Source organism: Protopterus annectens, chromosome 4.part0, assembly GCF_019279795.1.
Source record: "Protopterus annectens isolate FY-2018-M chromosome 4.part0, PAN1.0, whole genome shotgun sequence".
Lineage (NCBI taxonomy): Eukaryota > Metazoa > Chordata > Ceratodontiformes > Protopteridae > Protopterus > Protopterus annectens.
In genome coordinates, this window is record NC_056733.1 from 1,525,136,454 (window position 1) to 1,525,153,559 (window position 17,106).

The window sequence follows — 17,106 nt, forward strand, 5'->3', positions numbered from 1 at the left end:
TTGTAGCTTACAAATATATTCCTTTATGTCTGGATTCAATAAATTATTTCTAGCAACCTTCCAAATTCATTAAGACTACAAAGTCATTATAAGGCTATTATTTTGGCATCATTTGAACTAGCTGACACTGCATTTCATTAATACTGATATTACTGATTCTTGCAGTGGTTTCCCATATTTTTTAAAAGGTTTGAACCATCAAAATTGATATGGGGGTTGCATTAGTACAGCCCCCCTGTGGATACATGGTACCAGTTTCTCCCTGCAAATAAAACAATATATCAGCTATTCTGATAACTTTTTTTGGTATTAGCCAAATATGGTGTCCATACCTCTCATATTTTAGAGCAAGAAATCTGGACAAAGTCATAAATAATGGGGGAACAAAGGCCTAAAAATAGGGACAATTTTTAAATATTACACTTGCAAACTTAGTTGATAGCATAACAGGTTTTGTGTTAGCATAATTTTATTGAATTGTATGAAGTCTGAAACTGAAATGATTGTCATTATTTTCTGACTTTAATCTTTAATGACTTGCCAATGATTTGTCATAAAACCATGATTTTATGAAAAACAGACCAAAAATATGAGGCAAGTGTCTGCATCAGCACAAGATATCTGCATGAAAGAATGCAACATTCTCATAGGTGTACAACCAGTAGGCAATGCATAATTTTGCAAGTCTTCACATATAGCTGCACGGGGCTACAGTGAAAAAAGTAATCACTTCCTTTGTGCTATTGTCATGTGAGCTGGGATGGGGAGTGTTATTTAAATGTGGATAATCCTTTCTCCCATTACAGACTGAATCACTGTCCTTGTAAAGCAGCTCTATGCCTCTTAAAAGTTTTAAAATGAAAGATGTACTGGACAAGAATGTACACCTGGAGATGGTGCTGGAGCAATATTTATATGCCAAATTAAAAAATAAAAATTAAATAACTGATAATAACAATACATAAAAATATCACACCTATAAAGTAATAATTTTATCAAGTAGTACCATGAAGCTGAAATGAACAAACAAATATGGAAAGAAGAGATATCTAGGGATTAATATCCAAAGAGCAAACAAGAACTTGGAAGACCAGACATTTAACAACATTATGATAAGAATTGAAACATTTGAAAGACTGTGTGATAAATTCAGGTAACAGACTTTCTAGCCGAAGTAAAGAGAAGAAGAAGCGGAGGAAGAAGATGAATAAGAGGGTGATATTAAAAAAAGCAGACAAAAAGGATAGTAAGGAAAGTGGAAGGACGAATGAAGAGAGGGAAGGAGGCAAGCTGTAATCTAAAGCTGAGGCAGAAATATTCAGCTGGATACCTAATGACATGGACAACACAAGTAGCTACTTATGCATGAGTATATTAGGATTTACCCATGATTGGTGTGGTTAAACAAAGCCAGCCGTGGGTAAATCCTGATATACGTACAAACAGGAGTGGAATATTGCTTTTATCCACTGACATTATTTAAGAAAGAACTTGCTTACCTTTCTTACGTAATGTCTGTATAACAGCACTTTAGTCTTCATCCTCATTGTCTTCTGTGGGCTGATGTACTGCACATGTGTGTGGGACTTGCATTCTTATGCTTGCACTGTACATCAGTGTAGGATTTTACAAGGGGCAGTGGAGAAATACAAGGAAATCAGGTATATTTCTGTGTCTTCAGTTTTGCAGAACATATCTGATTTTTCTCATATTTTGCTTTCCCCCAGCATATACCAATAGAATGTCTGGCTGCTCTATGTTACTTCAGTGGCCAGACTTTTTTCTGTTGGTATATGCTTGATTTATAACAGGTACACTGTTTGGGCTGTCCAATCAACATGCTTGTTTTTGAATGGAAATAAGCAGTCACTCTATAAAGGAATATAACAAACAAGTGGGAGGATTTAGGGAACAGTCCAGAATGCAGCAGTGGCAAAATGTCTCAAAATGCGTCAATTTTTTTAAATGGACCTACAACCATTGCTGGGAACAGTATTGCCATACGTAGAGATGGAAAGAATTATCCTTGAGAAACTCACTCTCTCGGAAACAAGGTACTTTTCCTTTTTGCAAAGCAACTGTTTTATTTTCTGATGTGGGAAGGATAGAATCTTGTTAAAAGTTCATGGGTTACAACATTCCAAAACAATGATCAAATCTAATATCAGGGTATTTCAAGAAAATAACTACTTTGCTTTGGGACAAACAGACAAGGCAGAAAAAGGAAAATAAACAGACAAGCAAGACTTTGCATTCTAGCATATGTCATTGCAGCCATTTTAATCAAAATAAAAAATAAGTAGATTGTTTAAAACTGTTTCTTTTGTTATTACATGGATTACCAACAATATTTCCCCCTTATCACATGTATACATTTGAGTAACTTTTCATGTCTAAACAACAATCATTCTGTCAATATATTGTGCAGTTACTATTGTACCCCCTTTCATCAACACAAGAACTGCTGTAGGCATGCTTATGTTGACATCACAAAAGCTTTAAAGTGTGCACAAAACATAGCAGTTGAACTTGGACCAGAAATAGTTACATTTCCACATAAAATATTGATTTAAAATGCTTACAAATGAACAGCTTTAACTGGTACAAGTAGCATGCATATCAGAGGCTCAGCAGAGAACCATACTAAGATACTTTAATAAATGGCATACATTCCTGCCTCCAGAGAGGCTGAAACAAAATAGCATGATAATGGAACACTGTGACATGTTTTTCAAAATCACCATGTATTTAGATCTTGTAAGCATTACTCCAAACATATTGAAAGCAAAGTGAGGCACTTCAGAGTTTGTGGGGTGAGGTGTGATAAGCACACCATCTGGTGGTTTTACCCACACTCTTTTGTGTCTTACAAAAATCCAAGATTAAAGAATAAGGTAAAACCCAGTAAAACTATTTATGTCTGCAATGCACTGACTTTGAAAGGGGATATATACCTTGCATTACCTGTAGGCATTTCATAAATTGTGGTGGGGCTGTGGATTCCTTATTCATAAAAATATTCCCATTCTCTTAGGCTGTTTCTATTTCTAGACCCCACAGATTTCATTAAACAGCTAGAGGGCAGTACATACTGAAATACTATTCCTTTGGTTTAAAGCTGCTATGGCAAACTTACTGGCTGCACCTGGTTATGGAAGGTGGATCGTCCTAGAAAAAAGATTTAAGTCCTCATGTCATGGCTAATATTTTCTCAGAGATGTATACATCAAACTGATGCTTTCAGCAGATAACAATTCGAGAGCTAGGTCCCAGTAAGTAAATTCACCATCTGAGTTTTATTTTCTATAATACCAGAGCATATCACTTGGTCATATATTCCCCATGCATTCTCCTACCTCATAATGTCATTCTTCAAACTTTCTCACAATCTTCTCTTCCCATAAGGTTGTCGCATAAACATTCTCACAATCGTCGCTGCCCATAAGGTTGTCGCATAAACATTCTCACAATCGTCGCTGCCCACAAGGTTGTCGCATAAACATTCTCACAATTATCGCTGTCCATAAGGTTGTCACATTTTCATGCTGTCATGTTTATTCCTGCCAATATATGGAAATTGAAGTTGCTGCTCTAACTTCTTACTTACTGAATATGCTCAGCCATATCTTGTGTTCTTATATGCTCTTACATATCTTGTTATCCCATAGGAGATCCATGCTATAACTGCCCAAGCCACCCCACCCTAGCTTGCAAGGAATAGTCAGTCATTCTGTTACAAACGTTTTTTAATCCAGCAACAGCTTTATGAATAATGTATCATCCATCACTCATTGAGTTGTTCACATCCTTCAGATTTGACATTTTTGTTTCAGACATAGAAACTAGTATTTCAAATTTTCCTGTCCAAAAAAAGTGAAGTATTTAAGGGACACTGATTTTTCTGAGCATCTGTACAGTTTCAACATTACAAACTGTTTAGCTTAGATATATATATATATATATATATATATATATATATATATATATATATATATATATATATATATAGTCCTACAAGTCTGCAGAAAGAAACTATTACTCACAGTACCATAACTGAATGAAATAGGTATATGATGTGGAAGTATTTACTCCTGAGTAGGTAACCAATTGTGGCAACCTACAGAAGAACAATCTTTGGGAGAGGTTAAGTAATTAATGGTAACAAATACCACTACCAAAGTTACATACACATGTATTTTTCTGATTAAGCAAATTTTGTATTACATTATATTTTAGTGGACAAGATCAATATAAAAAGGAACAGATCATCCAAGCAACAATGCAAAAGCAATATTTCAGTAGTGACAACACAGCAACAGAAACCCCATATCTTCCCATATCATAGATTAAAGCAGGTAAGAAGAGCAAATATTGTCCCATTATCAGAAGCTCATCAGGCTTTTGAAAATATCCGTGATTCTGTACAGCAACAACATAGTGTTATAAGTAGTATATCCCTTAAAGTCAAATACTGGCCTTCATAGTAGTATATTAAATGCTTATTTGAAACTTGTTGAATTTATTTTCCCTGCTGACAAATCTATTGCATAGATCCATCTTGCTTCTTTTTAAAATAATAAATTTACTGGACAAGATGAAGACTAGCATTTAAGTAAGGCTGTCCTTAAACATGAGGGATAAGATAAGATGTCTATCATAATGTTACTCACACAGGATCTCAAGTGAATTGTTCTGAATTCTAAACATACTCTAGTAACACTTGTTATATCAACTTATTATAAATAGCTGTCACATAGTAACATATAACATATAATAATATAATCTGAGCTCCAAGGTTTAGATCAGAAGCTCATTAAATATAGTTCAATCAATTTTAAATAATAAATAGAATGATCTTTTGTTTCCTTTATTTTTACACTTACATTTCTGTACATGATTTGGATTCATTGTAGAATACCTGAACGTTTGGGAGAAAAAACAAGAATAAAAATCTCTAGTCCAAGATGAACACAGAAATACATTAATTAATTTGTCCTTGATGCTAAATCATTTTGCTGTATAAAATTGTACTGAAGCTTTTGTGTACACATTTTCTGAAGTTTTATAGGGTGAAGTTCCACATTATGTTATGGAGAACTAGAGCAAGTAGCAGTGATCATCATTGATTGGCTGCTATTCATGATATTAGGAATAAAATTCAGAAAGAATGTTGCAACATTTAAACAGTTATGTGTAATGCTCTTTGGCTGACTGTCAACAACAGTTCAATCAAAGCCGTGAAGTAATGGTAACCAAAACCATGATGTCTTCGTTATTACCTAACGCTGCTCAACAAGCTGGCACAATCCTGCGGTATTTAAAACGTGTAACAGGAGATTTTGATGTTTAGTCTCACGTACCAAAGAGAGCTGTATGCAGAGCTGAACTAAAGAAACCGTCATACATTTATGTCCATCATGACGAACAGTATAGCAGCTGGAGCCCAGTGCTAAATATTCAGAATGGTGCATTAGTTCCCCAGATCCAAGTATAGAAAAGGGGGGGGCAACCATAGTTGCAAAGAAATTACGCCCCCTGCCAGCTGTATAATGATGCAGTGGAAAGTGTGCCTGGGATAAAGAGATGCACAGGTGTGTAGGTCTAGCTGAGGCTCTGGTCATGTGTGATGACTGCAGCTATACACTACATTTCTTTGTGATGAGTTTACATCTAGTGACTGCAGCTTAGCAAGGAAAAAAATATGGGAGCAGCTAGGTGAAGGACCCCTAAAATTGTGCAGTTCTTTCATGAAGAATCTTGCATGCAAACCTGAGACATCTCAAAAATATATAAGCTGGAAGACAAGAAGGGAAGCAATAACATATTAATGATTTACAAGTATCTGTCATGGATGAAATGGCAAAGTAAGGAAATGCATCTTAAATTATGAAAAAAAAAATCAGTGTAAAGTGATGCACGCAGATACCTGTGGTTGCATTCTTCTTCCCAGTGCTGGTGGATGTATGGAGCAGAATGTCAGCAAAAGTAGCAGATGTTTCAAGCATACAGGGATGTACGTGTTGATATATATCAAAACAGACATGCACAAAGCACAAGGACATGACACCAGTAACCAGCTAGGGCTGCCAGAGGGAAGTTAGTGAAAAAGTTGGTGAGTAGACTGGATGAACCTAATAGTCACTTACTCTGGGTATTTTTATTTTCCATGAACTGCTGAAAAACAAGGGCATCACAGTTTGGTATGATATATTTGCTTGCATTAATACTGCACGATTCTGGCATGAAGTGCCCTCTTAAAATGTCACAGCATTGTACCCCATATGAAAGGAATGGAACAGGTATCACTAGTCACTGTTCACTGCAGGTAAGCACTTCTAGACAAAAATGGCTTTACTGGCCTGTTGCCTATTATGGATACTGCAGATTTTATTGTGAGCGGGACATTTTAGCCTTTCCATTGATCCTGTCTTACATAAATGTGCTTATATACTACTGTTTCCATTTTTAGTTATTGAATTGGTGTTTTTCCAAGGTTTGCATCAATTACAGTATCAAGAGCAGCAGTGCTTTAAACTCAGTCTGTGTCTTTTCTAACCTTTATTAGATTTAACTTGGCCGTCACATTTTCTTCAATTTATGACACTATAGATGCTAAAAATGTCTTAGAACAGTTTGCTTCACTGCTGCAAAAGATGTCCATCAAACTTTTAAGTTATCACAGGCAGTACCCTGCCATATACATGGGTCTTTGGAAAACTGGTTAGTATATTTCACAGACATAGATTGTGCAATACTTTTTGTTATTTTAACACAGATATTCTGTGCATTTGTAAGAATACACAAGGCTGTGAAACAGTCTATTTAAGCAACAGGAAACAAACATAACAAACACCAAAACACTAAAAGATAATACCTTACAGAAGCCACTCAGAAGGCTACAATCTAGCAGTGCTTATTATCCATTGCATCTATTGCTGGATATGGAAGGGGTATAAGTTTGTGTTGTTCTTTCACTTTAAGTGAAATGCTCCACAGTGCTTTTGGATGTAAACTCCATATAACATATTTTTAGCCAGTAACATTTGATTCTAGACTAATAGAGGTGACTCATTTTGTTCATGCTAAAACCTAAACATTCTCTCAAAGGTTCTGGACACTTGACCCATACATTATGCATATATTGGAGGTTAATTCAAGTAAAATGATGTAAGCGAATGTTGTAGCTGCATTAATCTGACAACTGTTTGAAGGAATAATTATTTCTGGATTTAACTGTAGAATGCTATACAATATATCAAAGTTAACTGCATTTAATTAAGTTCTTTTCATCTCTAAAGAACATCAGCACTCCTTTCTTTTCATTATGCACAAGCACCAAGAAAATATACTCATTGCTTGGTGTAAATGAGGGTCACATTTATGACTGAAAAGTCTCAGTCAAATGGACCTTCAGAGGTTTAACATAACCATGTCTTTAAATAGGTAAAAAAAGAAACAGTTATTTAAAATACATATTCCTGCCATCTCTGATGATTAGAAATAAGGCACTCCAGAATGGGGCTACCTTTGTTTGTCATACCCATGGTCAAAATAGCACCTAACAGTGAACCATTGGTTTAACTAACATATCACAGTAACCCCACTCTGGGCTGTGCACCGCGGACTAACACACCTGTAGACCTGAGTGACTGGAGGCAACATGCAGGGCAGAAAAATCTGATAAAAACCCTCCCTTTCACCACAGCATGCAACACCAGCCACAGAATTTGCACTTAACACTTGATATTTCAAATATATACTAAGCACATTGCCACAGCGATGAACACACAGATGTGCTGCACATTCCTTATTCCATGTTTTTTTAACAACAGTGAATAAACTGTTATTTCTCTAGTGTTCTTTGGTGAGAATCTGATCTGCAGATCCACATATATTTGTTTGGCTCAAGTAATAACTCCATTCATAATGACTGAATGGCTGGAAAAAACCTGAATCATAAAATGGAATGATTTCTGACCACAAAATATACAGTTGAGGACAACATTTTGATAATGCAACATGATGCAGAAATATAAGCATATATTTCCCCTCCTCCCACCATGGATGACTACAGAGTTTGTATTTTTTAGCCCATTCAGTTGTTGTTGTTGTATTCCTTAGATCACTGGCCATAGTCAGCTCTTAATTTTCATTCATCATGTCCCCATTTGGATTTGATCAGAAACATGATTCCTGGGATTCAGGATCATTGTGAATGGAAAGTTTCTCCAGATCTTGATGATGTCCGTTGTGTAGAACTCTATATCTGGGAGAGATAAAAAATAAAGAAAGATTAGCTAAAGAAATACATAGAAGATGGTGAATAGAGTAATACATCACTACAGATACAGTCTGAAGTCTTGCATTTAGATTTATGATATAGAATATAAAGCAGAGCTAAACACACAAACACATGCATAAATACACACACGCACGCACACACGCACAAGCATGACATGCATGATCCTCCAGTTCAGTAAACTTCAGTATAACATCTTCCTGTGTGGCCTCATAATCTACCATTCTATTGCAAAGTTTCTAATCTCCCTTTTGTAAAGTAGTTAATTGGTCAGTAAACTGTTCAGGGCGTCTTCATTCTGGCCCACTCTCTTTTTATTTATTTTTTATTATATACTGATAAGATACTGATAATTCTGAAGATCTCTAAGTGCATTTAATCTGTTTTTTTTTCTACCCCATTGGCTGTCTCTTCTGTCATTGCTTTTACTTTAGTGTGACAGGTACCAGTGGTCATTGCCACTTTTTGTCCTTTTAATCGGTGAGAGCCTCAAGGAATTTTTTTCTTACGTGACATAAAACTTTGCCCTGCAAGTTTCAAAGAAGATCCCTGACAAACTGAAATTGTTGGAGAATAGATTAACTAGTTTAACTTTTATGTTTCCGGCATTCGGATAGAGGGAATCCAGCTATATTTCAACTCACCATCAAACCCTAGTCAGTGGGAACTTTGTCTAAAATGAATAGGGCGAAATATATAAAGTGTATCCTTAAGTTCACAACTTAAGCTAATGTATTATTCATGTTATATAACTTTCTGTTGTATGACACTATAAAATATATGTTCTTATAGCTTGTAGCACTCATATGCCTTTTTATTTCAGACATATAACAGTATTTATTTACTTTTTATTTATATATTTGTTAACCAGGTTGGTCAGATGTGTTGAGGCTTATTGCTAGTGGGTCTGATATATTCATTAACAATGTCTTATTTCCTGTTATGTGGCACAATTTGAAATAAATGCTGATGCAGCTGGAACATACATCATGTCTTCAACTTTTTATTTCTGCCATGCTAATATACCAATTGTTATAACTTGGACAAGAGTATTGTTGAAAAGGAGAGTTTTTATGGTGTAACCAAATGTACTTGCAATATTTACATTTGTATTTTCCATTTTGTTCACCAGCATATCAAACTTAGTCAGAATCATATATACTGGGCAAATGGAGACTGAGGGAATCAAACCTATGACTACTGATGAATGATCATTAGCAGATTGCAACCTTAATCATATACCCTAAAATGTCCAATCATACCTGAAAATGGACAAGCAAGTGAAAAATTATCCATTTAGAAGTTCAATTTAGAATCTGCTGCTAAGCCAGTTTTATGACTAGCCATTTAATGAAACATTTTGTTATAACAATGATATTGAATGGTGGCACTAGCATTAAAAATATAATCAAAGTAGCTATTAAGCAATAAATACACTTTGAATTTGTCTCCTAGGATACAACAGACAGCTACTCAGTGATCATCATATAGTTCTCACATATGGAAGTACATCTGCATTTGGTGAGGTAGTTTTTAGACAGCTGTAGTTCCCATTCACAGCACTACCTGAAGTGAAGGTGTGTGTTGTTGCATGCTCACATTTAACACAATGAGTATGACAAATAGAAATAAACCCCTAAATAATGAGTAGAAAAAATATAATATGTGCAAAGTATACATTATAAACTTGAGGCAGAAGATTTGGTTGGATTAGATGAGACAGGTGGCCAACAGTCTATGTATCATACTAAATGTATGTTTTATTAGGAAGGACAATTCATAGATTCATAGGAAAGTACTAGGCTAACTACCCCTGTGGGCCATTTTAAGCCCAGCCAATTTCCCCTTTTATGAAAATCAAGCCCTGTACCTTGTGCTTGTAAGGTAATAACTTCAATTATTATGCCAACCCCTCCCTCAATGTAGAAAATGTTCATAGATAACTACTAAGCAATCAGTCTGCAGACAATTACAAGCTTAGCCAGTAACCAGAGGCCAGAATCAAACCTTGTGACTGTGAGGTAAAGACCTTAACTATTAAGCCAACCCTCATACTAACATTCTCTATCCGCTAGCTTTTTTAGCAATAAATGTAATGACTGCTAATATAGCTGAAGTAGTATAACAGAGAACAAGGAAGGTAACACAGTAGTCTTCTTAGAGCTTCTGTCAGTGTTACATGAAAATAGGGAAATAAAAACATAATTAGAGTTCAGTAGCTCTCCGAATGACTCATGCCATAACCAGGGATATGAAATAATATGGTGAAGGGATAGGTTTTATGCAAGGGACTGCCTGTGCCTACATTTGCATGGGAAGAAGATTCTCCAAACTTGATCAGAGAAATATAACCATAAGTCCTTCTGGAGACTCACTGCATAATATAAAATACTGGTGACATGAAATACATCTTGTCCTCTTCTTTTCATCCTAGCAGGCAGAATTTTAAGCTACACACACTTGCAGCAAACAGAAAGCTTGCCCAGTGAGGAGTTAGTTTAAAATAAGGCAAGGAACAGAATGTATTGTAATTCTAACATATCATGGCCTTGCTTATTCCACCAGAAACATGCTTGTTGCCCTGAATCCTTAACTCGCACTGCACCTGGGTTAGCAGGGAGCATTTCAGTCTTTCTAAAGGTAATCTTTAGTCCAGACAGGGAAAAAAGGATAAGAAAAGTTCCTGAGTAAAGATGTCATGTACCTCGTCTCTAGGTACAGCAGCCAGTCATCAGCATACTAAAGACATTTTGCTTCTGTCCCATCAGAGAGACACCTTTTTCTCAGTACATTGGATTGTAAAGTGCAGGCTAGTAGTTTAGTCATTAAAAGGAAATGAGCCAGGAAGAACAGGTATCCTTACCTCACCCCTTTTCAAAGTGAAAACGCTTTTGACAAGATGTCATTGGTGAGTTCAGACACAGCTGGAAGTACAGACCATGCCTGCACTGTTTTGTAAAAAGCTTCTGGAATGCTTATGCCCTCCATTATTTTTCCAGAGGTAGGCCTGACAAACAAATTCAATGTCTTTTTTGATATCCAAAGATATGGCCAGTGCTGGCTCTAACCAGGTTGTCCCTGGACAGTAGTGTAGTTAAGGCTGGCTTGCAGGTACCCTGTTCTAGTCCTTCCTGGAAGAAATTCTGTCTCTGCTGGAATAATAAAGCTAGATAACATTATTTTGAGACTATTCACAAAGATCAGAGATTGGGTGATAATTCTCAACTCTAGATAGATGCGTATCAAGTTTGGGAATAACCAAGGGACAAAGAGGCAACTAGACTGAATGCCTTTCAAAACCTGATTATGGTTTCAATATTATGCTAAAGTAGATGAAACGCTCAGCAGAGAGAACCTTTGAACCTCAACATTTTTTTCCAGGGTTCCTTAATTGTCAGGTCTACACTTTTTCCCTATAATAGATAAGTTTAAAGCTCAAATGGGACAAACCAGCCTGATGATGAAGAAGAAGGAAAAGAAAGTGTGAGATGCTGCCTTTGCAAGAGAGCCCTGGTGCTGCTGTACAGAGACTGACAGATGCAAGAATGATGGATGACGACAGACTGAAAGAAGGAGTAGTGAATGGGAAATGAAAAATAGAACTGCAGACCTTAATCTTCCAGCTGTGAACTAGGAACTGATCACATCTAGAGTAAACAGGGAGATGGCACAAGTAGAAGTTTTAATGGAAGGCGAACTTGAGCAAAAAGTGAGGATCCCAAATAGTAAAAAGAAAATCTTTTATATATTCTTAACACTAAATGATTGGGTGAACATGTTTAATATGTGGGAGAGACCTTGATCAGTTGTGATCAAGCAATAGTACGGTGTATCACCCTCGGCCCAATAGTGAGATCTTGGATTACAGCAGGGTAGAATTTAATTTGCCTGGAAATACTGTAGTAAATAATTTAAAAAGTTGACAGGAAGGGAGAACAGTGGAGCAGCTGTGGGGCAGCATTAAAGAAGGCACAAGGAAGGGAATGAAATCCACTATAAGGAAAAGAAAGGATGATATAACACCAAAAAAGGCAACTGATCTGGCTAAAAGTGAATGATAAGAGAGGTTATTTGAAAAAGGAAGGTGCTTAAGAAGCTGAGGAAAAGAGGGCGAGGGATGAGGAAAAGACCAATGAAAATGCCAGAGAAAGTTAATAAAGATCACTCAGGCGTCGGGCCTCTACACCCTGGAAGGCTGTTAATTACACATTAACACACACCCTGGGGGGCATTATTGTGCTTAGAGAATGGGTTCTCTGTAAAATTGCTCTGTTTTACTTACTTATTTATTTTTTTAAGTACTATATTATTTTTTTATATATTTTTAATGTAAAATAGTTCCTCTGCTTAATGTTTCAAACTTGCTGTAATATATGTTAATGGTGTTGGAGGAAGCATTTTACATCAAATATACATAAAAAATAATATAGTGCTTAAAAATAATAAGCAAGTAAAACACAACAATTTTACACAGAGCCCATTCTCTCTCTCCCATACTCACAAACACAGTCTCTTCTGCTTTCAAAGACATACATAAACACACAGTCTCCTCTGCTTTCATATACACATTCATTCATACAAGATCGGTCTCACCCTCTTTCTCAATCTATCATAGAGTCTCCTCTGCTTTCATACATGCATTCAGTCACACAAGATCGTTCTCACTCTCAGTCTCTCACACACACAGTCTCCTCTGCTTTCATACAGGCATTCAGTCACACAATATCATTCTTTCTTTCTCTCTCACTCTCTCGATCTCTCTGTCTCACACACACTCACAGACACAAACAGGCAAACAGTCTCTCTCGCTCTCTCTCTTTTTTTTTTTACATTTTATGCCCGCTAAACAGCAGAACCGCTGCTTAGTAAACGTAAAAATATTGTCGGCCGTTATTTTTTTTTTTTGCAGTCCAAGCTCCATGGCAGCTTAATATGCTGCTGTAAAGTATCAGACTCATTTGTCAGCAGGCATTATTTGTACATTAATACCCTGTTGGAGAATGTTCGTTCTCCAATCAGGGTGCTGATGTACAGTTTGCCTATTCTCAAATTTTGTATAAATGTAAATTTGCCTATATCACAAGTAATAATTCAACAGAGGTGTTAAAAAAAAAAAAAAAACATTAGTTTTGACCTCTGAGAAATATATGCCTATGAGGGGGGCCTAGAGGACTAAGCATTGGGCTACACTGCTAATGAGAAGTTTTTTGAGAAGGCAAAGCAGCCAACAGTAATATCTTGAGTTTTGTTAGTGATCCAGTTTGTTATCTAATGTGTTAGGTAGGGAATCACATTTAGCTGGGTGAGTTTGTGAACTATACCTGCAAATGGAATGATTTTGAATGCCTGTGTGAGGTCTAGATATGCAGTGTGCACTAGAAGTCTCTCATTCATTGATTTAGTAACCTTTTCAAAAAAGTCGCCTAGGTTAAATTGGCAGGATCTGCCATTGACTAAACTGAACTGGCTTGGGTGAAGAGTCTGTTGGTTGCCTATGTCCCTGTTTATTAATTCCATAATATTCCTTTCTATATCTTTACAGATAAGGCTTGTCAGAGTTATTGATCTATAATTACCTGGGTCCACTGACAGCACACTTTTGTACAGGGGGTGACTGTTGCTATCCTCCATTCACCCTGCACAAAGCCTGCTTGCTGGTGGATATTGAAGAGCTTCTCTAGGGGGTTTGATCAGTCCTCCTTCATGCTGCACTGCAAAGATGTTTTTCTTATACAAGCTTCAGATGGTATTCTGCAGTAGCCTCTGACACTCTAATATTTTACAAAATTAGACTAGCTAGCTACAAAAGTGAAAGATAACAGAAATAGTTATTTAAAGTCTAGGACATAAGAAGAAGTACAAGCATATTGTATGATATACCACAGGGCTGTTTTAGCAGTCTTGTGGTATATCACACAATATACTAAAATACTGTTTTAGCAAACATGTCCCCTTAGGAACAAGAGCAGTGATGGGAAGACAATAAACAGACATTAAAGGTAGAAGTATAAAATCTATCTATCTAGCTATATATGTATATATATATATATATATATATATATATATATATATATATATATATAAATCTATCTATCTATCTATCTATCTATCTATCTATCTATCTATCTATCTATCTATCTATGTATATGCATTTCATAGGGTAAGGTGACTTATGTCATGAACAGTACATCAGATGGATCCTTAACAAACAGAATAACATTAAAGTTCTGTTATACACTGACACCATGTTAAGAAAAGTAAGCAGTTTTTTTCTTAACTAATGTCATTGTATAGTAGCATTAACCCACAAGTGGGTGATGGTATCACAGGATTTACCCATGGTTGGTGTGGTTAGATCGCAAGGGTGAAAGAGAATGTAATTTCAAGATAAACAGGAACGAATGTAAAATGAGACTGACATATCTCACATCCACTGGTCATATTCCAATACAAAACGTAAAAACCTGATTTAGATAAAGTCAGAGCAGTCATGCAAATGGGAAGACACACAAGCATTAGAGTACTTCTATGAATGATGTGGTCTATTGCAAACTTTGTACCTAATATGTCTGAGTTAACTATGACTCTAAAATTGTGCTGCAGAAAGATGCAGTTTGGGAATGCAGATATAAAATGCTTAAGAAACCAGGTACAGAAACAGTGATGTTAATTTATTATGATTTCAGTTAGCCAACTGTGTCACAGCTAGATGCAAATAAGAATGTTATGAGCTTCATGATCCTACAAGAAAATAGACCAGCTACCTATTGGTTAGCATCACTTACAGTTACACAAAAGAACTATGTTCTGGAAGGAAAGAAACTGTTAGCAATAGTCTGTTGATATGAAAAACTACAGAACATTTCTGTGGTGAAGATGTTAAGGTAGAAACAGATCACAAACCATTGCAAAGCATATTCAAAACATTTCATCCGAGGTTCCTCTGAAACTGTAAAGCAAGTTATTTAATGTGCAGAATCATGATGTATAAGTGAAATGTAGACGATGAAAACAATTATACATAGCAGATATGTTGAGTGGGGCATATTTACAAAAGAAATATGATGAACTGCTTGCTGAAGAATTACAGATTCTGTGACTAATACTACAATTACTTATGACATAAGAAAGAGTAATAAAGTGAGTGCTATTACTTAGAAATGTAATTAGTGAAAGAGATTACAGGGAGAGGCTCCCTGAACAAAAATCAGAAATAAGGAAAGGCATTTAGCCATATTTTCTTTCAAGAAAAACATATGTTGTGTCAACGTTTTTTCAAATCATCTTTACTATTCACTGGAAAATTATGAAAACAATATAGAAACATCACATACAATAATTTTAACATAATAAGTCTAATAATGTAGACAAACAGTCAAACAGTTTTATTAGAAATATTTATGCAAGCATCACATGCAAACATGCGTAACTTATTATACAACTGTTGTAAACATACAAAACATAACATGCAAAATGCCACTTCTCATAATATATATTAATCTAAAGATAGAAATAAAACTTTATTTGGGACTCTCTTGTATTGCTATACAATAATAAAAATAGCAACCTTAATCATATATATGACTCATCATAGAAATAAAACTGTCAGGCCCCTTTGTCCAGTCAGTTTCATCCACATTCTTAAAACATAATTTAAACCTACCTGATATATATCTACCTTAATATAATCCCACTATAAAATACCTACACTTATACATATATGCTTCACGATAAAGTTCCAAAAGTCCATTTAGTACACCTTCTGTTATAGCTATTGTGTTAACTTTAAATGGGGCAGAACATTCTAAGTGCACACATCTTTACATACTTAAAACATATTACCCATTTTAACAGGGTTTTAATATCCAAATTTCTAAAAAAAATGCAATAAATGAGCCCACTCACTTTATAGTAAAATTAACAACATATGCAAACATGTATCTTAAAGTCCATTAAGCATTTAATGTCATCTTATCTATTCACTGTTGTGGCATCATGGGAAAATATACATAAAGTGTAGAAATGGCACAACAAATCTACAACTCCTCATTATATCAATGGTATCCAGCACCATATCCTTAGATCCACTCACATAGATTATATTCTCTTGACTCTATAATTGTAAACCTAGTATAAAAATAACCATAGTCAACAGAACTATAAAAGACAATGACTCAAAATATTGTCCATCCCAATAGTAATATCCTTTCTCCATACAGACAGCCCCCAAGAACAGAGCACCAAAGTCAAAATACCATTCCAATTTTCAATATGTATTCAGTTCCCACAAGTCTCATCTTGAAGAGATATTAGAAAAAGACATCTTTCATCATGTATTATATTCTCTAAAGTAAATTGGAAAACCCAATCTCTTCTTTTAACTCATTCTACTCACCATACTAACAACGTGATACAAACACCTATTCATTTGTTATAAACCTATTAACCAGTTGCTGACTGAAAATCTGCATCTGCATGCAAATATACCTACTTAAAAAAAGACATTTTAAGCACTGGAGGAAATGACAGTCTACACTTGAATTTATGCCTGCAATGCTCTGTATTTGTCTCTTTCAGCTGGAGTCATTGCAACAACGTTGTTTCTGAGAAGTTATGCTCTGCATGTACCTTATAACCCTCAATAATACATTTTTGTCAGGTGGCTAAATCTGCCATAAAACACATTCCTTCTCATACCATGTAAAAAACTGTACTAAAATTACACTAGCCTTTGTAGTAGTCCATTCAACAACAGTAAGTGGCAATCAGTAAGATTTCTTGATTTCCAGTAATTTCATAGAAACTAA

The 17,106-nt window shown here is 35.5% G+C and overlaps 1 protein-coding gene across 1 annotated transcript in view; it reads right to left on the reverse strand.

Annotated features, from left to right (window-relative positions):
* Window positions 1-2,253: 2,253 nt before the first annotated feature.
* Window positions 2,254-17,106, reverse strand: part of HTR4 (5-hydroxytryptamine receptor 4) — a 3,476,249-nt gene continuing 3,461,396 nt past the window's right edge. Inside the window, exon 8 of the mRNA XM_044069347.1 lies at window positions 2,254-8,266. The gene's annotated coding sequence lies outside the window, so the exon portion shown is untranslated. The remainder of the gene's footprint in view (window positions 8,267-17,106) is intronic.